Source organism: Sorex fumeus, unplaced genomic scaffold, assembly GCF_029834395.1.
Source record: "Sorex fumeus unplaced genomic scaffold, SorFum_2.1 ptg000126l, whole genome shotgun sequence".
Taxonomy (NCBI): Eukaryota; Metazoa; Chordata; class Mammalia; order Eulipotyphla; family Soricidae; genus Sorex; species Sorex fumeus.
In genome coordinates, this window is record NW_026606183.1 from 1,140,424 (window position 1) to 1,165,592 (window position 25,169).

Here is a 25,169-nt window from a genome sequence, read left to right on the forward strand (position 1 = left end):
TCTGATTGGATGTGGTTAGAGACCATGAAAGTGACCCAGCTGAATGAGGCACAGAGCAAAAGAACCATTTCTTTTTCTTTATTTTAATGAATCATCGTGAAATACAGTTACAGATTTACAGATCTTCATGATTACATTTCAATAAACAATGTTTGAGTATCCATCCCACCCCATTCAATAAACAATGAATGAGTGCCCATTCTCCACCACCAATGTTCCCAGTGTCCATCCTGCCACCCTCACCCTTCCCACCCCTTGCCTCTGTGGTAGACACATTCCCTCTTCCTCTCTTCCTCTCTCTCTCTCTCTCTCTCTCTCTCTCTCCTTTTAGGTGTTAGGGTTTGCAACACAGGCACTAAGCAGCAATGATATTTGGCCCATAGCCAACTTTCAGCACACATCTACCCTGCCAAGTGATCCCTCCAACCACCATTGCTTAGTGGTCTCTTCTCCATCCTTTTATCCCAGCACATGAGATTTGCTTGCAAGCCATGGGGCTATCCTCCTGGCCTTTAAAAAGAAGCATATTTTTGCAGCCAAGATCAAAATTACGATAATTCTCAGATCATAAATGTACTCTGTTTACAACATATCTAATGTTATTGGCATTTGCATTTCTGCATGGCATTCTCTCTGATTTGTTATTTTTCCTGGAAATACTTTTAATTAATTATATTGCCCATAAGAAATATGTTCAATTCCCTCTTTCATTTTATTAAACATAATTGATGTCTGGTTTTGTACGAAGCTGGTATTTTTTACTTTGATAAACAAATAGTTATCTATTTCTTGTCTCATTTTATAGTGGAAGAGACAAAAAAGGAAATAAATGATGATATTGTATTATGATAAATGCAGTATGTATAAGCAAAGTGCTGCAAACACTCAGAAGAGGAAAATATTATTGTTACTATATTTTTCTTATTTGATGGTGCTCAGAAACTGCTCTTGATTCTGTCCTCAGGAGTCACAGCTGAGGTGATATGGGGGATCATATGAGATGCAGGGGATAGAAATGGGATTGGATTCCTTGTAAGGCAAGCACCTTACCCTTGAGCTATCTCGCTTCACCAGAGGAGGAGATTTTGAGACTGAGTAATTGGAGAAGGTTTCAGAGGGGCAGTGTCATTTGAACTGGGTCCTACTGGAACCATGCAGAAGAGATCATTAGGTGAAGGCAAGAGAAAGAGGGATAGAATATACAAACAGGAAATTGACAAAGCTAAGAGCCAAGGAGCAAATGATGTCATGTTTAAAATCAAGGTAATTAATTCCTTATAGACTGGAAAATTTATAAAGCTGGATATTTCCAACTGTTTCTAAAAGGCAGAGGATGTATACATTGACACAGTCATTTTGAAGGCCAATCTGTCAATGTATAGTCATGCATGAGTTCTCCGTCCAGTAATTCAACTCCTGAACATCTATCTGCAAGGGAAATTCTCACAAAACTCCACTGCAGCATCAGCGGTTGTTCTGGGTTCTTAGGGTCAACCAATTGCATAGACAATAATGTGCAATAAGTTAAAATCGAGACTCTAACAGGAGGGACACAAACCAAAAAAAGCTATTGAAAATTGGCAAGGAAATTGTAGACAAATGTGGTAAGACTTGGAGAGAGGGCATTTTTTTTTCTCCAAATATAAAAAAAAAGTTAGTATTTCTGCCACTTGGCATGTACTTAGAATAAGTATTTGGACAGGAAGATTAAGGAGAGAATGTAAACTGTAATGTATGTCATGCTAAAGAAATAGACATAGTTGAGTTTCAGGGCTGATAAAGGCATTGCCATATTATGATTGGGGGTGGGTGGAGTTGGTTCTTACTCAGAAGTATCGGAAGTGCTATTTCTGGTCCTGTGATCAGGAGTGACCCCTTGTGATGCTCAGGGAACGATATAAAGTTCTGTGATGAACCCAGTTGGCTGAAGAAGCTGTATGCAAGGCAACTCCCTTACCTCCTGTACTATTTCTCCAGGCAAATATTTGGATTTTTTAAATTTATTTTACTCTATTTTATTTTTGCTTTTTGGGTCACACCTGGAGATGCACAGGGGTCACTTCTGGCTCTGCACTCAGGAATTATCCCTGGTGGGGCTCAGGGGACCATACGGGATGCTGGGGATTGAACCTGGGTTGGCTGCATGCAAGGCAAACACCCTACCCACTGTGCTATCACTCCAGTCCCAATATTTGGATTTTTAAACTGATCACTCATTAGCAATTAGAGGGAATATATTTTTATTAAATTTGGGTGTTGTGGTTTGTAATAGAGGTATTGAGTGGCCATATAGTCTAGTTTCTGTTTTTCTTTTTCAATTTTGCCTATAACTTTCTTTCTTTCTTTCTTTCTTTCTTTCTTTCTTTCTTTCTTTCTTTCTTTCTTTCCTTCTTTCTAATTTTATTGAATCACCATGAGATAGTTACAAGCTTTCATATTTGGGTTATAATCACACAATGATAACACCCATCCCTCCACCAGTGCACATTCCCCACCACAAATATCCCCAGTATGCCCCCCCTTCTATAATCTACTTTCAGCTCACATCTCCCATCCCAAACAGGCCCTCCTAGCACCCTTTACTTGGTGGTCCCTTCTCTATATGAGCTGCCTTTTCCTGCAGCATGTGGGGCCGGCTCCCAAGACGTGGAGCAAAGTTAGAGGGAAAATTTTAAAGGTAGTGATGGGTCATGTTCTAGGGGCTAGAGAAATCCTGGGAATGGTAGTAGGAAGTTTTGAAGTTTTGGCTTTATTTTTACCTTCAGAAATGAGAACAGTAACAGTGAAGGGTGCATCATGCTCTGCCTTGATCCATCTCTTCCAGCCAGGAAGATACCTCCCACCTCTCAGTGAAGTTCCACTTATCCACTCGTTTGAATTAGTGAAGACTGAATAGTAAAACGGAGTTTCACTTTTAAAACTTCCATTTCTTCCTCCTGCCCACACCTGTTCTTGTTCACTTCCCAGCTCCTTTCTAAAAAAGTAGAAGGAAAGAGATGATAACTTAGCCATAGAACACTAAAAGCATTCTGAGGGAAGTCTTTCCTGCTCACAGAAAGGCTTAATGCTAGAAAATCCATCAGTGTGATTCACCATTTTAACAAAAAGTTGAACTTAAAAAAAATGAACATCTCATTGGCTGTATAAAAAGCTCTTGACAGAAAATCCATCTATTGCATATAATAACTCTCAACATCTGGGAATAGAGGAAACTTCTTCAGCCTGATAAGGACATTTAAGTAAAATCTATAGCTAACATTAATCTTAATGGTTAAGGACTTAATATTTTTTTCCTAAAACTAGGAACAAGACAGAGATACCAACTCAACAGAGATTCTATCAGTATAAGTAGGTAAAAATAACAATAATAAGCAAAATAAATATTACATTCGTATTGAAATGTAAAACAGTAGTATAGATGACATGATTGTGAAGGGGATCAGAATACACCACTTTAGATCATGTCACTTTGGCATGTGGATTAATTTTAATTGAATACAATTGAACACTACAGTAACAGAAAGAAGCTTTCTTGGAACTTACCTGACTAAATGCAGAGACTCCTGATAAATGAGGTCACTCCAAATTTCTTCTCCAGGAGGGCTTTATGAGCATAAAAATAGACATAAAGTTGACACCGGGATGAATTAACACAGACTTTATTATGTTTCCCCATATATTTACCTTCCTTTATATTTTTCTGACCCCTGAAGCCCAAACTCAACTATCTTTCCTTTGCCTTGTTGCTTCTCCTTATTGAATTTTGTTAAAATGTGTCTGGATTTTCATGTCTTCAGTTTTCACTTTTATTCTGTGTAAGATTTAAGATAATACAAAAGTTCCAAGCACAGTGTAATTTGGCTCTGATTTTGTGCACTTCTGATCTTAGAAGTTGACTAATCGTACTAAACGAGAACTCCTTAAACTCAAGTTCGAGAGTTTCCATATTCTAAGATATTCTCAAACACAGACCCCTGCTGGACCTTTTGACCAATATCTGTTGTATACTCCAGGAAGTTATTTAGAACCAGCCATAAATATTTAATTGTGCTATTAATCTCAGGTGAAATCCCTGAATTTTGTTCTTGTTAAAGTTTGGTTGCATTAGTTTTTTCCAGGTTGATTTGTTTCCTGAGTGCCACACCCAGTAGTGAGACCCCAGAGGCGCTAGCCTGATGCTCTGCCAGCCAACTGACTGGGGTCACCATTGCCACCAGGCTGCTCCTGGAGTCGATGCAGGAGGCAGGTGTCAAACTCCAGGCCTCAGTTGTCAGGCATGCCACTCCATGACTTTGAACCATATTCCCCTTTGCCAGATTACTTAACTTTTTTTTAAAGCTTTAAACTCTTCTGCTCAAGAATCTTATGAAGTTGCAGGGGAAATCATCATAAATAACTAAAGACAAGTATGTTCTCATGTTAGAAAAAAAATCATAACCCAAACTGAAGCATACTCTGGTTCTTTTACTGTCACTGTCACTGTCCTCCTGTTGTTCATCGATTTGCTTGAGCGGGCCCAGTAATGTCTCCATCGTGAGACTTGTTACTGTGTTTGGCATATTGAATACGTCACGGGTAGCTTGCCAGGCTTTGCCGCTCGGGCAAGATACTCTCTGAGAGGGGCGGAAGAATCAAACTCGGGTCAACCATGTTGGCCGCTTGCAAGGCAGATGCCCTACCCATTGTGCTATCGCTCCAGCCCCATACTCTGATTCAATGTTTAAGATTCCTTACAGTCCAACTGGACTGGGCACAACGGGTAGGTCATTTGCCTTGCATGCGGAAGACCCGGGTTTGATTTCTCTGTCCCTCTCGGAGAGCCCGGCAAGCTACCGAGAGTATTTCGCCCACATGGCAAAGCCTGGCAAGCTACCCGTGACCTATCTGATATGCCAAAAACAGTAACAACAAGTCTCACAATGGAGAAGTACTGGTGCCCGCTCGAGCAAATCCATGAACAATGGGAGAATAGTGCTACAGTGCTATAAAATTTTGTATAACTTTCCTCCCATTAATCTTTCTACTTAATCAGTTTTTATTTATACATCTCAACAGCATAGTATAAGGAGGTCAAATAATAGCATTTAATCCTCTTCCACATTTGGTGCAAAAATTAGGATAAAATCTCTAAAAAACCTATAAATGACTTGGAATGGTTGCAGGATATAAGATCATATATAAATTTCATCATAATTTTATAATGATAAAGAAATGTAACTTTAAATTAAGCTTTAATAAATGTAAACTTTAAATATATTTCACCAAGCATAAAATATTAAATATTATAGAAAACATAGCATAAGAAAATACCCGTGTTTCAAATGACAAAACACTTAAAGAGATTAGAGAAATCTTAAATAAATTAAAGAGTATACTATAATCAGAAGACTTAAGATGTCAGTTCTCACCAAATAAATCTATGAGCTCAATGAAGTTGCTGAATATTTTTGCAGAAATTAGCAAGTGGAATCTAGAGTTGACATAAAAATCCAAGGCACCAAAAATTATCAAAGAACTATGAGAAAGGACAAAAAATCAGCAGGACTAACATTAACTAATTTCAGCACACAAAACAGTATGGTACTGATATAAAAATAGGCAACTAGAATAATGAAGAACAAGTAGGGATCTAGAAATTGACCTGTATACTTGTGGTCAATTGGTCTGAATGCAAACAAATGAATAAACATACACATAAAACACAAATACAGAACCCCCCCCACAAATGTCTCCCATACTTTATTACATATAGTGAAACTTAATTAAAATGGAATCATAAAATAAATATATAAAAGATACCTGTAGCACTGTAGCACTGTCCTCCCTTGTTCATTCATGTGCTCGAGTGGGCACCAGTAATGTCTCCATTGTGAGACTTCTTGTTACTGTTTTTGGCATAGCGAATACAACATGGGTTGCTTGTCAATCTCTGCTATGCTGGTGGGATACTCAAGGTAACTTGCTGGGCTCTCCAAGCAGGATGGAGAAATTGAACCCAGGTCAGCTGCATGCAAGGCAAACACTCTACCCGCTGTGCTATCTGGAATGAAATTATTGCAACATAGAATTACCCAAAGACTTCTTAGATATATCTAAAGTTCTATCTATAAAAGAACAAATTAATTGGCTTTTATCAAAATTAAAAATTATATTATTTAAAAGTCACAATTAAGAAAAGTCACACACTCAAAACGTTTACCAAATAAATATTTGATAAAGCAATTGCACCCAGAACATGTAAGAAACTCTTAACCTCCAATTAAAAGAAAACACACTTTAAAAATTTGGCAAAAATTCTGAACAGACATCTCATCAAAGATTATATAAAATTGGCAAATAAACACTTGAAAATATCTCCAGCATTATTGATCACCAAGGAAGTAAAATTTAAAACCATAATATGATACATCTACAAACCTAACAGAGAACTAAAATTTCAGAGATTTAAAACATCAAATATTGAAAATATTATGGTGGAAATGTAGCTCTCATATGTTGCTGATAGGAAGATAAAAAAGTATAACCGTTTTTAAGGTCAGATGGCTAGTTTCAATGAAAATTAAAGTAGTACCATATGTTATGCCTATTCCACTTCTAGGTATTTACTTAAGAGATTTTTAAATGTCTGTACAAAAAATGTGAATGTGAATATAAAAATGTCTATAAATGTGTATATGAATATTCATAGCAGCTTTATCTTTAATAGCCTCAAACTGGAGATAAGCCAAATGGCCATCAACCAATGAATGAACAAGTAAATTTTGATATATCCATGCATTATACAGTCTTTAACTACCACAGACAAAATAGAATCTTAAAAGTGTCTGATATTGAGTGACAAAAGTGTCTGATTCGCTTGAGTGAGACCTTTATATATACATATACATATATATACATATATATATATACTGGAGTGATAGCACAGCGGGTAGGGCGTTCGCCTCGCCTTACAAGTGGCCAACATGGCCGATCCGAGTTCGATTCCTCAGCCCCTCTCGGAGAGCCCGGCAAGCTACTGAGAGTATTCGATATGCCAAACACAGTAACAACAAAGTCTCCAATGGAGACGTTACTGGGCCCGCTTGAGCAATATATATATATATATATATATATATATATATATATATATGGAGAGAGAAGAGAGAGGTGACAGCCTGGAGAAGGGAATCTACCACTTTCCTCTTCACCTATTTCAGCCACCCAGGAAGTACCTGGGGAGGTTTGGACTGAAGAAAATCGACTTTGAGCTTTTTCTCAGCACAAACCTTATCTCTTACCAGCTCTACTTGATAGTCATCAAATTGTACCTGAGTCCCACGATCAAGTGTGAGACACAGTGTGAGAATTAATCTCTATCACCCAGTTCCTTAGGGAGATATGGAACTCAGATGGGAATGAAGAATTTCTCTTAGCAGGAAAATCAGTCCCAGCTTCTCCTCAGATTATTTTCTCCTCCTGTCTGTCACTTTCCCTCATAGAAAAGAATTTCAGGAAAGAGACAAATAGTGAAGTAAGATAAGCAGCACTGTAGCACTGTAGCATTCATCGATTTGCTCTCGTGGGTACCAGCAATGTCTCCATTGTGAGACTTGTTACTTATTTTGGCATGTCGAATATGCTACAGGGAGCTTGCCAGTCTCTGCCGTGCGGGCAATAAGTATACTGGAAAAATATGAGGGGAGAAAAACAAAATTTCACATGCAAGAGAGGAAATGGGCTTCTCCAAAGTGCAGAAAGCCGAGCATACATACCAGGTAGAGCTGTAATGTAGACCTCTGAGATAAAGAATGCACAACATAAAGGAGAAAAGCATACACCTCAGGTAGAAATGCAGATGCCCTGGATTAAGGTTGTGTGAACCTTTCCTCAGAGAAGTTAGTTTTTATAGTTTAGCCTAAGTGCCCTCTTCCCAGTCTGTTGCTAAGGTTGTTGTCCAGTGCGAGAGCATGGAACTGCTCATTGGTTCTCTTTGATATTCTAGCATGACATTTGAAACTAAAGATGCTTTGGACCTGGAATTCTTCATCTTAAAGGTTTTCTAGTCTCGGATGGGTCCTGTATTTCAAAGACCTTTATGCATTTGGACTGCACTCCTCCATAAAGGATCTGTCCCAAAACACATTACCAGGCTCCGCTATCTGCCTATAGCATATCTGACTTCTTTTAATGAGAAATCAATATATCCATACATGTAATATATAGACATGTTTATTTATGTATAGATACATAATTATAAAAACATGTATAATTAATTTTATATAATTATATGCAATTATGGGGCTGGAGCACAGCCGGTAGGGCATTTGCCTTGCATGTGGCCAACCCGGGTTCAGTTTCTCCATCCTTCTTGGAGAGCCCGGCAAGCTACCGAGAGAATCCTGCCCGCACGGCGGAGCCTGGCAAGCTCCCAGTGGTGTATTCGATATGCCAAAAACACTAACAACAAGCTTCACAATGGAGATGTTACTGGTGCCTGCTTGAGCAAACCAATTAACAACGGGAAGACAGTGCTACAGTGCTATATGCAATTATAAAATATCTATTTCTGCTGATTGAAAAGAATCAGATAAAAAGAATACTTATTTTATGAATTCCATTTATATAATAATCTAGAAAATGCAGAGTATTCCCTCAGTTCAGTGACTGAAAGTATGCCAGTGGTTGCCTGGGATTAGCATGGTAGGTAAAAAATATATAGGGACACACACATTCAAACCCCCTTCTCCCACACACAAACTCTTGAGAATTATAGATACATTCATTATCTTGATTGCGTTATGGTTTCACAAATGTTTTTATATTTCAAACCTTTACAATTATTTATTTTAAACATCAGTACCTTGTTATACGCCAATTATACTGCAACAAAAGCATTCAAAATAAATTTTTAAAGTTTTGAAAATGGAAAAGCAATGGTCAGAGAATACAAGGAAAGACAAGGAGATTCTGTATAATGAAAATCAAAGAGGAAAAAGGACCCCAAGAAGTTAAGTCTAATGGAAAGAATGACTTTGTGTATTAAAACCAGTAAAAATTTCTCTCATTGCACTACAGTGAGGACAAAATTCAACTCCATATAAAGACGATGATAGTCACTGTCACTGTCCTCCCATTGTTCATCGGTTTGCTCGAGCGAGCCCAGTAACGTCTCCATTGTGACAATTGTTACTGTGTTTGGCATATAGAATACATCACGGGGAGCTTGCCAGGCTTTGCCATGAGGGCAAGATACTCTTAGTAGCTTGCCAGGCTCTCCGAAAGGGGTGGAGGAATTGAACTCGGGTCGGCCATATTGGCCGCTTGTAAGGCAAATGCCCTACCCGCTGAGCTAACTTTCCAGCCCAAAGATGATGAAAGTAAATTATCAATATATGTAGAAATAATTGTAAAACACCTAAAGTAGAGATATATAATTTAAGGACATGGAATAATTTACATCAGGGAAATGGAATAAAGGGGGAAAAAAAGGAAAAAGGAAAAAAGAAGAATGGAAACAAGGACATAGAATAATTTTATATTCCAGGTCAAAATCAAAGGTTGGATTTCTGCAGGAGGTGCTACTTGATTAAAGAAACGGAGGATGGAATGTACTACTGTAATAAAAGGTTCAGCTCTTAGGAGTGCTAATTCCCACTGCAAGTGGAGAGGTTTCATTATTATGACTTAATGCAATTGCATATAATCACAGTATGATTTTATTAAGGAAAGTTCACAAAATAGAAGCTTATGACTTAAGTAGCAGAGAAAGTGGGGAGGGAAAGTTCAAGAGGAAAGTGGGGGAACCCAGCCAGCTGACAAACAGCAGTGGAAGTCCATGGGCTTCCTTCATAGTTGTGCATTCTCAGGAAGGTCCCTGGTGGCCCTCAATAAGATCTGGAGAAAGTGTGGATCAGGACTGTGGTGTGAAATTCAGAGCCATCTAAAATTAGCCCAGTCTAATGTCCAATTCAACACCTTAAGTCATAAGTGTGTTATCAGGACCAGTTAGACTAAGTCTAATCTAGACTGAGCCTCTCACATAGCCAAGTTTTAATCTGTTCTTGCCTTTTATATGTCTATTTATAGCATCTCTGTAAACAAGAGGTTGCTTCTCATTGAGGCCAAAGTCATTCTATTTTCTCCTTTTTTCATCATTGGGGGTCATTATGACATCAATACATACACACTTCTATGTGTTAGGATCTGACAATATCAATACATGTTGCAACAATTAATGAAATGTTAATGTTTCTGTGACTTGTTTGCACATATAAGCTTTGAAAAATTCAGCTTATTCTATTTTTATATTTTTCCTCACCTGGCCACCCCCTGTTTCCACCATCATCCAAGACTAATGCGCCTTCAATGAATACTAGAATCACTAAGTCAGAATTTTAGATTTCTCAGAGACCTCAGAGGTCAGCTAGTTCAACTTCCTAATTTTTCAAGCAACTGAATTTTATTTTAAAAGCAGCCAAGCAAAAAAAGGGAATTCATGGAAGTAGGAGGCAGGGTTTGTGACTTTACAGTGACCTTAAGCAAACTTTTGATTTTCCTGGGCTTCAAAAGCTTTATATGCAAAACACAGGCCAATTTATTGCCTGAGGACAGGGGACTGACCCTGGCATTTCACCATCCCTCCAAGGTAGGAGACTTAATTCTTACATCTTCATTCTTTAATATTTTGAAGAACTCTGCTGGTTCAGAACATATGAGGTTAATATTTCAAGTTGTAAAAATCAACCAACAAAAGACTATAAAAATAAAGGTATGCATAGGGTCTGGAGAGATAGTACATAGGTTAGGGAGATTGCCTTGCAGGCTGCTCACCTGGGTAGATCCGGGCATCCCAAAGGGTACTGCAGTATTCCCAAGAGTAATCCTTGAGCAAAGAGCCAGGAACAAACCCTGAACACTGCTAAGTGTGACCCAAAACCCTAAAATAAATCAATAAACAAGGTGCACATACTTGGAAAAGTCATTCTGAGAATTCCAGAATTCCATTTCAGTCTGATTCTACATATGAATTTGGAGTGTCTTTGAGTATGTCCAGTGCTCATGTTATTACTAACTTCTTAGGTTATAACTTTTCATATAGCTTATCATCCCTTGTCATGTTGTGTATCTGGGTCAAAAGCCCTTTCTAGTCCTTTCTCTCACCCTTCCTCCATTGGATGTTTTTCTACCTCCCTCTTAGTCCAGCAAGTGAGATGGCCAAATTATAATGGTTCTGGTTTCATCTACCCCCAGGTTATCCAAAGACCAGAGGTAAGCAGAGGCCCCAGGTCTCCACCTGGACCTTCTCCCAGACAAACACTGCATTTGGAGAAGTATGCTTTTCTGCCTCAAGGAAAGACCCAGTTTCTCCTACTTCAGCATTTGTTTTCCTCCTTCAATTGGAGAAATAAATAGGTTTTTTTTTTTTGCAACCTCAGCTCTACTGATTACCTTAGATCTCTTTGTATCACAAAGCAAAAACCCACCAGCCATTGGAATTACCCTGTTGACATAATCATACTGAACTACTTAGATTTTTCATATGATATGGTCATCAAAGTCCACTTAAAAAAAGGTTTTTTTCATTGAATCACCGTGAGATACTGCTACAAAACTTTCATGATTGAGTTTTGGTCATACAATGATTGAACACCCATCCCTCCACCAGTCTGCATTTTTTCACCACAAATCTTCCCAGTATCTCTCACACCACCCCCACCCCATTCCACCCTCTGCCTCTGCGGCAGGCACCTTCCTTTATACTCTCTCTCTACTTTAGACATTATGGTTTACAATACAGATACTGAGAGGCCATCATGGTTGGTTCTGAGTCTACTTAAAGGCTGATTCTCTTGTCCTCACCCCGCCATATGCCACTGAATATAAATTTTAGTATTTAGGCTCCTATTTAAAGGAAGTTGGAAGGTGAGAGAGCAAATGCCCATAAGTCTGTAAATCAGTCCTTAAAAGCTTTGCATATCCCAAGAAAAATGTTCCCCTTTCCCCTCCTGCATAATTTAAGTGGGCCAGGCTGTCAGGGGTTATTTAAGGTATTGAAGGGGCTGCCTGCCTCAGATACAGGAAAATATACACGTGGTTCTTGCCACCAAAACACTCTCCAACCTCCACACCTCTTCTGTTGTTTTGTTTCCAAATAAACTCTGTGGTTGAAATAACCCAATGCTTTTCTGAAAAGCCAACAATAGGTCTCTGATAGTGCACTAAATATTAAGCTAATTCTCACTGTTCATAATTGCATGCGCTGAAGTCTCATTGTCGTAGGCTGATATGTGGGGGGAAGGGGGGATTGGGTGAGGTGGGGTGAGGGGGCTGGTAATGCAGATTCAGAAAAGCAATGTGTAGAGTCTAACCCAGACCAAAACATAAAGGTCTTTGAGACAAAAACCTAATCCAAGAGCAGGAACCTTTGAGATGCATAACTCTAGACCCCAATTGAACAAAGTTTATGATAAGAATATCTAAGGAGGGGCCTGAGAATTTCAGCACAGCTTTGCAATGAGGCAAACCTGGGATTTGATCCCCATGACTGACTGTTTATGTTCCACAAACACAACGGGCCATGATCCCTGAGCCAGGGGTAAGAGCCAGGGATAACAGGGCATGAGTCAGGGGTAAGCCCTGAGCACATCCAGGTGGGACCCCAAACCAATACCTATCATATCAAACGATAAGAAGATCAACAGTTCCAACCGTTCCCCAGGGACCTATAGCAACAGATTTTGGTTGGGGGTTGGGGTGGCAGTTTAGGGAAACTGTATATAAATTAACTTGGCAGACGAAAAGCTAAATGTTTCCATCCTGGTGAAGCAGACTGCATCTGTGCCTGGCACGTTTGCTTTCTTATATTGTGGGGCCTATTCTCCAGTGTAGGAATTCTCCCACAGCTCTACTTGGGAAGTGTACTTCACTTTCTCCACTCCAGTCAAGTCTGCTCTCTCTCAAATGCAAAATGCTATCTTTCCCCTCATTTTCCAAAAATACTTACTTTATTTCATCATTATTCTCCTTCTTGAAATTCTGTTATGCATGGGAAAATAATGTTCATACATATGCAAATCAAAGCAACAATGAGATATCATCTCTACATGACAGAAACTGGCACACATTCAAAAGAACAAAAGCAACCAGTGCTGGCGTGGATGTGGGGAAAAAGGGACACTCTTTCACTGTTGGTGGGAATGCCCACTAGTCTAGCCTTTCTGAAAAACAATATGGACAGTCCTTCAAAAACTAGAAATTGAGCTTCCATATGACCCTGCAATGCCACTTCTGGGAATATATCCTGAGAATGCAATAAAGCAAAGTAGAAATGACATCTGTACCTATATTTCATTGCAGCACTGTTCACAATATCCAAAATCTGGAAGCAAGCAAAGTTCCCTAGAACAGATGACTGGTTAAAGAAACTTTGGTACATCTACACAATGCAATACTATGCAGCTGTCAGGAGAGATGAAGTCATGAACTTTGCTTATAAATGGATAGGCATGGAGAGTATCATGCTAAGTGAAATGAGTCAGAAAGAGAGAGACAGACATAGAAGGACTGCACTCACTTGTGGACTATAGAATAACATAACATGAGGCTGACACCCAAGGACAGTATATACAAGGGCCAGGAAGATTTCTCCATAGCTGGAAGGCTGCCTCATGAGCAGAGGGGAGAAGGCAGATGGAATAGAGAAGGGATCACTAAGAAAATGATGGCTGGAGGAATCAGTCGGGTTGGGAGATGTGTGCAGGAAGTAGATAATGAACCAAACATGATGACCTCTCTAAGTCTGTATTGCAAACCATAACACCCAAAAGTAGAGAGAGAGTACGGGGAATATTGTCTGCCATGAAGGCAGAGAGAGGGTGGGGACAGGAGGTATACTGGGGAGATTGGTGGTGGGGAATGTGCACTGGTGGAGGGTTGGGTGTTTGATCATTGTGTGATTGTAGCCCAAACATGAAAGCTTGTAACTTTCTCATAGTGATCCAATAAAATTTAAAAAAAAGAAAAGAAAAGAAAATATATGTAGAATATCTGACTGACTTTTCTCTTCTGCCTAGAGCTATTTCTTCCTCAGGCTGAGTTTCTTGGAAAACCAAGAAATCAAGCCACAGGGACCATTTCCCATGCCAGGCAGACTAAGTGTGACTCAGGTACAGTTTGAGAACTGCCATATGGAATTGATAAGACTTAAAACACCTTGTGGATGCTCAGAGCAGACTTTCATCAGTCTTAAATGTCCCCTGGTGACCACGGTGCATAGAGAGGAAAAGGGTGGATTCCCTTCCCATAGTCAAATTATGGAACCCTGAACCACTGCTTTTAGGGGACATACAGATTATATTTCTGGGGGACTTTCAGTATCAATGGTCTCTTGACTGATCAATGCTTCCCTTTGTTGCATTTGGATTTCTGTTTAGATACCCCTTCCTTCACATATTTACTGATTGATTGCCAGTGCTCAGCACTTGAACTCATCCCTGAACAAAAACTTACAATTCACAACTGTTCTGCACCTTGGGACACACGACAGCATGTCAGCACCATGCTACTGCCCACCTCAAGAGACAAAATCAACAAGAGGAAGACAACACCAAATGAAAGGGAAGTCAAAAGACCCCAGAGAGGACACTTGTTGCTAGGAATGCAGGTCCACAGAGCATCTCCTCATTTGCTTTATAGCTGACCACGTGCATAACTCAAGTTTTTCATTACTCTAGATATGACAATGGATGATCCCCAAAGTACTGTGGATCCTGGCTGGGGAGGTGCAAGGTCATTTTAGTGAGCAAGGGGCAAATTTGCATATCTTTGAAAGAATAGCCACGTATCATGAGGATCATTGCATCTATAGAAACTCCACAGCTTCTTATCACTCCCCTGGGATTCATTGCTTGAAGTCTGGAAACTATATTTTTCAGATTTCCTTGTCAGTTGAATTTTATATGGAGTCATGTAATGAATAGAAACCACATTAGATCTGGAAAGTGGGAAAAATACAGAAGCAATTATGGATTTGTACATAACGAGCAGGTGCTTGGTTTTAGCAGAAGGCTGCGTGGTATGTTCTGGTGTTTTTCATTCATTCTATTATGAGTAATATGCATTGTGGGATTTTTGTTTTTGTTTTTTGCTTTTTGGGCCACACCTGATGGTGAGCTGAGGTTACCCCTGGCTCTGCACTCAGGAATTCAATCCTGGTGCTGCATAAAGAACCAATCAACCATACATGCACCCTTCCCCCACAAAAGTGTGATGAGTATGATAGAGTGAGGATAAAGAAGAAACAAGAAGGAAGAGTGATGCTTTTCCTATGAGCATATAATTCCCTGCATTAAAATTATTTCCCATTGGCTGAAGAGATAGTACAGTGGGTAGGGTGCTTGCTTTGCACATGACCAACCAGGGTTTGATAACTCTCATCCCACATGGTCCGTTGTGCACCACCAGGAGTAATTCCTGAATATAGAGTCAGAAGTAACCCCAGAGCACTGTCAGGTGTGGATCCAAAATGAAACGTACCAAAACAAGAAACCCTCTCCTTAGAACAACATCTAGAATGGGTTCTAAGTACTAGACTAAAATTTCTACAGCAAGTCTCTTTCTAGCTTTATCATTTAGATAGATGCAAACTTACTAATTTAATCCACAGAGTTCCTTAAACCTTGCAAATAACACATTTGGGGACACATGTTCCATACAAATATCTAGTGTGCAAATTGTCCTCTAAGCCAGTGACTTTTTATTTTTCCCCCCACCTGCTGTCTTTGCACTGGTCTATAAAGGCAATTAAAGAACACTGTCAGTGACAGGACAACATTTTTAATGTACCAGCACTGGTCCATAGAGCAACAGTTGAAAACTTCTATACTAGGCAGCATTGCCTTGAAAAATAGCCAAATAATTTGTCACTATATATTGCAGATGTACCTATACATTTCTTACTAAGTTTCAGACATGATGTTAGCTATTGAAGAAAGGTATTTGTTTTGATGCTTACCACAGCTTAGGAAAACTGTACTAACTTTTAAAATATGGGACTTACATATTCTTTAACCTCGGCCATAAAAATAGTAAGTGGTGGATCAGTAAAGTTCAATGTGACATTTTCCACAATAATCCCTCTGCTGTTTTCTGTAGCTGAATTTTCCAAAAGATTCCATAACTTTTCATTCACTCCCACCAGCTCAAATTTTTATTAGCTTTTAAGAATTGGGTGGGGGGGGAATTTAATAAAGTCAAAATATAATTACAGAAAATAACATTTTGTGTTATATTTGTGCCTTTGATTCTGTTGAGACGGAAGCGGTCATAGAAGCCCTAGTCAATCAGGGCATACAAACTCAATACATTAGGATCCTTCGTGAGCTCTATTACAGATTCACTACCAGGATCTCACCATTCTACAAAGAATTAATCATACATGTCAAGAGAGGGGTTCGGCAGGGTGTACCATTTCACCAAAACTCTTCAGTGCCACCCTCGAGAACATCATGCGACGGCTGAAATGGGAAAGAATGGGAGTGAAGATAAAAGGTCTGCAACTACACCACCTCCGCTTTGCTGATGACATCGTTCTAATAACACCAAACATCAGCCAAACGGCACAAATGCTGACCGACTTCAACCGTGAGTGTGGAAAGGTTGGACTACAGCTGAATCTTATGAAGATTATGTTTATGAGAAACAGCCTCGTTCCTGATGCTCCATTCACTCTCAATGGAACCACCATCTCCGAATGCAACAGTTATATATACCTAGGTCGAGAAATCAACATGGTGAATGACCTGGCACCTGAGTTGCGCAGGAGGAAGAGAGCGGCTTGGAATGCCTTCAAGAACGTTGAAGAAATAACTAAGAGGACAAAGAACCTCCAGCTAGAGCACATCTCTTCGATTCCATTGTTCTTCCTGCATTAACATATGCCTCAGAGACCTGGGCCCTATGAAAACAGGATGAGAATGCTATTCGGGTCTCTCAAAGAGGAATCAAAAGAGCTATGCTTGGACTATCACGATTCACTCAAGTGAGAGATAGAATCCGGAGTTATGATCTCTGTCAATGGTCAAGAATCAGGGATGCTGTCTCATTTGCCAAGACATCAAAAATCAGATGGGCTGGACACGTAATGAGGTTTACAGACAACCGCTGGACTAGAACCATTACTGACTGGATTTCACGGGATGTCAAAAGATCGCTTGGATGCCCACCTACAAGATGGTCATACTTCTTCATCAAGACCCTGAATGATCGATGTTCCTAGAACGAACAGATGCCGTTGGGCTATGCTAGCATGCAACAGGGATGAATGAAGACGTTACTGGCACCTGCTTGAGTAAATCGATGAATAACGGGGGATCAAGTGATCAAGTGAAAATTTTGTGTAATTTAAATTTTACTTGATAAAAACAATACTTTTCTCAATAATTGAGCGGTTATGAAATCAACACAAACTAAAGAAAATAGCCCTGGCTTGTGCATCCCCAACTGTATTTGCCAGAAGGTGAGCACACCTTTTCAAACTTGCAAAGTGTAGGTGGGGATGAAGAACCTTTCTGCTGAAAAGTCATTGAAATCATATAATTGGAATCATTTCTCTGCTGACCTTCAAGGATCTTGAGTGACACTACACATATTTATTTTAGTTTGTTCACTATCCATTTACTTGCACATTGACTGTTTGGTTTTGGGTGGATTATCACATATCCATCTATGAAATGAATGAGCATCTATGGTTAAACATAATAGTTGCAATTACATGCTCTTGAATTGGAGGAAAAAGCCTTTTGCATGAAAAGGCTAGATCACCTTGTTTAGTTCTCTTTACAGGAGCCTTTTATGGGAGATATAAGTGAACCATACCTTGAGTCCATGGTCTCTTAGAATAAATGAAAAAGCTATTATTATGCATGGGAAGTCCATGGTCTGCCACATTATTACTTTTTTTTATGAACTATCTCATACAGTGTGACTAAATTTGGAGATAACAGAGGCATATGGGTAAATTCAATTATATAAATAGAAATCTTTATTATGAGGCTTGAATCTCAAAAGTCCTGACTTCCAGTATCATGGTGTGGTTTTACTTATGATTCAAATAATCACTTATAATTGCAATATAGTTTTATTGAGTAAAATGTGAATTAGAGTATTAGAAGCATAAAATTCGATTTTCAGTAAAATGGGGGAGTTTTATAAGCCACTTGGTGAACTTAGAAGACTGGCGTATGGGCAGGTGTTTGGTACTGAGATGCAGAGTTCTTGGCAATAATTTTTCATTAGGAGGAGAGGACCACTTTCCTGAATGGACATCCACAATGATTTCCGTCAAAATCTGGAGAAGGCTTTGGAACCATGAGTATAGAGCTCAGAAGGATATTCAAATTGGTTCAACTCAGCACTAATAATATTTATACCATAGTTTAGAGGTATAATATCAGGATCACCTGTTCATTTAAATTTTGGATCTTTTTTGGCTGTCTCTACCTCTGTCTAGGGTTTACTCCTGACTTTATGTTCAGCTTTCACTCTTGACAGTGCTTGGGGACTATGCAGTTCTGGGAATTGAATCCTTGTTGGCCATCTGCAATGTTAGTACCTTCTCTTCTGTACTGCTTTTCCAGTCCATCATTTTAATTGGGGAGTGGTGGTGGGTTGGAGGGCTGTCAGCAAAGTCAGGTAGTGTGTTCTTTGCCTTCCACATGTCTATTTATCAGTATTTGTGTAAGAAAGTGATTGCTTTTTCAATTGAAGACTTAAGTCACTCTGATTAATCTCAACGGTCCCAATTCTAGATCATTATAGTATCCATGAAAGCATAACAAAATATTATTTTAGGGGACTAATGCTTGCTTCCTAGCATAAAGAATGCTTGTAAAATGTTTTCTGCTCATTCCTCCCAAGGTAGAACCAGCCGCAGGATTCCTGGTAGTATGAGAACTACCCACCATTTCCTGAACCATGAGAACTTCACTAAGAAAGAAAATGCAGAATCTTTAATGAATTGCACAGGAGGAAGTAACTAGAATGTCAGGTAGGAAGGGGTCTAGGTAAGCTATATTGGTTTTATTAATTTGGTGACTAGGGTTGGACTAACCTGGAAGATAGGGGAGAGATTTCAATTTCTTCCCTCCTACTTTTTGTTCCTGTACCTTCAGACTTGCTGGCCTGATGTCCACCCCCAGCCTTCTTACCTACAAATTCATCTGAAGACAAGAACAATGAGGCACTGTGCTTTGTCAAAGCACAACTATAAACTCATCTTTAAGTATTCTCTGCTGCCGTTTTTCCCCTAGTTGTCGATAGTCATCAATTGAGTGTACTTTCCTGTAGTGCAATATAAAGGAGAATGTTAACTCTCAGACAGATGGCTATTTTACTAATTTTTCAAATTTTGCTCTCTTGACATTCTTGTCATAGTCACAAAAGTTGTGAATTCACAGAGTTAGTGTGTGAGTCAGAAAACTTTTATGTCTTTCCCCTTAGGAAAAATAAGTCATTTTATATGTTCTTCATCTCGACTTTGGTTACCAGTGTCCAAGTGCTTTGCTGTTCAATGTAGTAGCCACTAGGCTTTCAAGACTATTGAAATTAATGAATGTTCAATAAGATTTAAAATATAGTTCTTTAGCTGCATTGGGAACATGTTAAGTGACTTATACCAGACAGTGTAGATATATCATGTTTTTAACAACACAAAAAAGGGCCACTGGATGCTGTCCCCTTTTAATTTTTTTATGGAATATAATTATTTATATTCTATGAAAGCAGATTCTTTATTTTGTGATCAATTTTGGGTTCAACTCCCAACTCTTCACCCATTCATATTAACTGACTGACTATGGTCAAATTGGTCACCTTCTCTGAGCTTCAACACTCACCACCATAATCATATCCACAGAGAAAATTGTGAACACCAAATGAAATACGATATAGACAGTTGTAAATTCAGGTTGCATACTCAGAGCCATTATTACCAGCTCAGAGGCATCATGAAGTCGGCAGAAAGAGTCCTTTTGCTCAAGTAAGACATCTAAAGTCAGGCAGTGAGGGACTTCGCAGTGCTAGGTGGATCTGAAGCGTGAAGGCATTCAGGAATAAGATTTCCCCTCTGGCTGACTTTGTTGGGCAAGTCAATTTAAGACCTTTCAGTTCTGAAAGGTAAACAGCCCAGGAGGTCACGAACTTGGCAATATCTTTATCTGGGTATAAATGTGCATTGGCAGCAGCTCCAGCTACTGGGATTTCTGCTCGATATACAAATGTGTATCAAAACAATATAAGACCATTAGCATGACCTTATAAGTGTAAATTCTGTAGCTAGAGAGACAGTACAATGGGCACGGTGCTGACTTTGCACTGAGGAAGTTTGAGATCTGAAAAGTCTGGGAATACATTTGATCCCTCACTTCCTGCCAGGGGTGACCCCTGAGCACAGAGCCAGGAGTAAGACCAAAAACAAGCCCCCCAAAGTGTATACTTTGTGTTTCTCTTTTAAATATCTGATTTTGATGATTGATTAATCACTCTTGTGCATAGTTTGCTTTGACACCAGTCCATGCCTATTTGGCACCAGTGAGAGATTTTGAAGGGATGTGCACGGTGAATTGTCAGTTGGGTAGATAAGCTGACAAATTGTTGACAATTTCCAATTCACTAAGACCACACCAAAGTTAGCCGTGCAATGTGCTGATTTTAAATAGAAGAAAAAGAGGATGGCAGAAGTGACATGTGTCCAACTCTAGGTGCTTAGAATATGGTGGGGACTTTGGATGACAATCATCAGAACTTTGTGGATTGCTGTGTCACACCCACATAGCCCCCCAGAATCCCATCATCTGACCTCTTCTTGCCTCTTGTTTACAGATGAGAACATCCAGTGGAGGTAGGGATGTCTATTCAGCCCCTCACAAGGGCTTATGTTGAGAACCAGCTGTGAGCTCCAAATTAATTATGGTCTTTACTCCCTGACTCTCTCCTTTCCCTCTGCCCCAACTACTACATGATAAGTCCAGATACCTGGATCTTTGAGATGATAATCCAATTTAAAAAATTTCTTAGGTTTTCTGTTACTTGACATAGAATACAATCCCAACAAACAGAGAATTCTAGATTTACAACTGGTCAAGAACAGGAACTCAAGTATAGTTGTGAAATGACTATCTATATGTATGGTTAGTGCATCCATGAATGAACGAGTCATCCATCTTTATGCAATTGGCAGTACTTAGCTCAGAGCCCAGTTTCAAAGAGGCACAAAACAAATATTTGTTGAATTAATTAAATTGCAGAACTCAATTTCCACGATTTAGCACCTTGAGGTGAGAGTGAAGAGAAACTTCTCAAAAGCAACAAACAAAAACAGAAAACTCAATTGCCCTTTGAAATAACACAACAAAAATTGCCCGATATCCGAGTTGAAGGAAATAAGGAATTGAGAACATCTTGTACCCAAGAGCGATGCTCCAATTTAGAAAGCCTAAAATAATACCACTCATCACTCTTGTCTCCTGGCAAAGTACAAATTAGTGACTCAGAAAATTCCTCTGAGCTTGAGGGTAACACAGACATTAGCCTAAATAGGAAAAGTCCTCCTGGCCTGCAAGACCTGCTTCCTAGGGAAGGTTTACTCAGGCTCTGTAAAGTCCAGAAAAATCACAGGATGCCTAATTTAAAATAATCACAGGGAAGAGAGGAGATAGAAATAATCAGCAGCAGATAGGTTCCAAGTGCAGACAAGGCCGTTCTCTGCAGCTCCACAGATGCTGGCACAGAGCATAAAGGGTTCCCCCTTGGAGAAGCTGGCATTACTTGTAATCGCCTCCTCCTGCAGCACCTCTCTCCCCCCCGACCCTTTTCCAGTAGAAGAGACCCAGATCCAAGAAGCTCTCTTTGGAAATGGCTGACCCGCTTACCTGGTCTTTCCTCCAGGGATGCTGCATCTCTCCTCCATGCTGTCCCACACCGAGAAGTGGGGCAGGGGGAAAACACCAGGCAGATTACTGAATATGAATTATGAAATCCTATTAGCATAGGAAAATGCTCTCTGTGACAGGCGCAGCTCAACGTAGCTCTTGGCAGCTAGATCCTCATGCATGGAGTCAGCTGGCATCCACTACCCAGAACCTAAGCATATGTTCAAATAGAACTGCCACCAATCTGAGTGGCTTCTTGGTCCCAGATCCAGCTTTCCAAGCATAGCCTTTCCATGTGACCGGATTCTCATTGTCAGCTCAGCTATGTGCTATGTCTTTCGAGGACCTTTTCTCATCAAGACTAGGTTAATAGTATTTAAGCCCTTATGCTTGATGTGGTTAGTAAGTAAAACAATGGCACAAAAGTACCTTGCGGAGTACCTGACTGCTTGCTGAGTGGTATGAGTTCCTGCCTGTGTGCACCACTGCTTTTCTGAACCTCTCTTATTCTAGGGGAAGTTGAGGCTCTGATGTGTGCCATTGATGGCTTATAGGCATGGAAGTCAGGAGGGAACCCGCCTTTCATCTCCAGGATGCTTCTCCCCAAGACAGTGGGATTCAGCAGACAATAGTAGGGAAGAAGTCTTGGAGATAGTGTGAAGCTGCTCTCAGAAACAATAAAAGTCTCTTTCCAGCTCCTTGCCTCTTCCTTCTTCATTCCCAGCCCAAATCTTCATACCTGCACCCGAGTCAAGGGATAACTCAGCTCTGCAGGACACAGAGAGGAGGATTCTCTGGGCTGAGCCGGATCAAGTGGAAACCTTAGGGACAACAGCCCAAGGTTTATTAAGACCTAACAAAAATGGGCCACAAGACTATGCATAGCACTTAGCACTTTATTTCTCTCTTCTTTGAGGGAACCGTTTTTTGATGCCTCACGTGTGAAAGACTGAGCATGACCATGAATCCAGCCAAAGGCAGAAGCAGGAGGCAGCAGTCAGTCTGAAACTCACACAGTACCAACAGATTGCGCTGGAGGCCAATGTGCTTCGTCAAGGACAGGGTGGACTTTACAGGTCACAGATCAGTGGGGCAGAAGTCTCCTCCCAGAGGAAGTGGTGTGGCAGGACAGGTTGCCTAGACGTGGTAAGAAGGTGAATGTGGGAAACGGGGAAAGAGAGAGATGGAGGCAGGAAGTGTCAGTTACAACTGTAGGGGAGTTCATGGAAGGGATTCCTTCCTCCAGTCCCACCACCACATAAATCCTCACCCAAAGGATGTTTGAACACTCTATTCACCCACATGTTTGGTCCAAGGTGGGGTGAGGCTTAGACATTTGCCCAGTTCTCGACTGTGTCCATTTCTTCTTCAGTATTGGCATCTTGATTTCCTTCTGGAAAAGTGTTTCTTTCAAGAGACAGTCTGGCATGGCCAGAAAGAAGAGATGACGTAGTGCGGCAGAATCAATCAGCTGTTCTGCTCCGGGATGTGAATGCAGAGCAGAAACAAAGAGCAGGAAATAGGCATGATTGTAGGAGAAGACACAGTGACCATCAGACAGGACTATCAAATTCACCCCATTCCCTCACCCCACAGCCTTGAGCTTCCATGGGGTTTGTTTGGCATTTCTGTCATTTTATGGAGCAGCCCTCCTCCAAGCCACCATGCAAAATAGCTGTTATGCTATCACCCACGATTACCTAAACTTGTTCTCAATGAGTTGCTGCCAGTACAGCCCATGTTGCACGATTCCCAGGAGGAATTCCAGAACAGCAGGCCAGGGAGACCTGTATAATCTCTGGGATGGCAGGGAGAGAGATTCCAAAGCTCTCCCTCTCGCCACCCAGGTTGAGTGGTCTCAAGGCGCTCACCCACCGGGGTCGCCTGTGCCATGGGGTAGACAGAGGAGGAAACAAGGGCCAAGCTGGCTGGTTGATCAGCTGCTGTTTATTCCATTCTCCCCACAGGCTTGTTACAGTCTCTCTGAGTCACTCATTCTAATCTTACACTGTCCCTCATTCCCTTCTCCTCCTGTCTCTCCCATTCATCTCTGTGCTCCATCTCGAAGACTGGGCTCTCTCTTTCCATGTGCCTGCTCCTGTATTCTTCTACATCCTTCTCCCTCTGTCCCCCTTGCTAGTCTCTCTGCACTCCATCTTGCTGTCCTGCTCTTTCTCTCATCTCTCCAACTCTCCAGCACTGGGGCAGAGGTGTTGGGTAACATTGCTCTGTCTTTCAAGAAGCTTAGGTTTTATCTGGTTACACCCATTAATCTGGTTACACCCATCAATCTGGTTACACCCACCACAGTGCTCCAGAGGCACTTCCACTTCCATTGTGTTTACATGTAAACATGTAAACAATCTTCCCTATGCTCTCCTTCCCACCCAGTTAATCAGCTTTCCCCTTAATCAGACTTTGTTAATTTGTAAGATCAGTTTCCCAGAAATCTATGATTTTATATATATGAGTGATATATTGCCTTTCTCCTCTCCTTATGCCTTATGAACAGTTTACTTTAAAGTAATATCCTTTTTGTATAGATACAGGAAGACCAGTAACATTATGCTTTGTAACTTAGGATTTGATCGGCCTTGAATATTATTCACTCCCGGGCATCTTTCTCGACTTAAGCCTCAGTTGCCCTTAGTTCCTAACACCCCAAAAGCAGGGTCCCGACGAGGGACTGAATGGACCCAGGGCAAGCAGTGAGCTACCATGGCAGCGAAATGGGCCAGGCCAAAGTGCCACGATTCTTAACTATAAGTTAAGAGTTTGATCATAGACAAATGCTGTCATGATCCAAAGGTAACGACAAGACTAGGATCCTGCTAGGGGTGGGAAAGACTATCTGGCCTGAGCACCGTAGTCTGAGATCAAGATGGCCCTAGGAGAGCAATTCTATAAGTTTAAGATATTTCTTACTGTATCCATACAAAATGATTTATATTATATTCTTGTACGCTTGTCGGACAAGGAGAGGAAAGGCACGCCCATGGGATTCTGCTCTAGGGTGGGTCCTCCTGCTGAGGAAGGATCTGTCCTAGGAGCGGTCTTCCCTGAGGCTAAGATTTCTACCCCTGTTGATCTCCACCCCTATTGATTGTGACCGCACCTATGTGTATTTGTTCCCCCAATTCCTCATGGAGAGAGATTTTAACTGTACTGTAGGAGTGAGACAGGGGAGAAGGAAGAAGAGAGTTCAGAGAGGATGAGAAGGAAGAGGAGGATGAAGGGGGATGGAGAAGGAGAATGAAGTAGCAT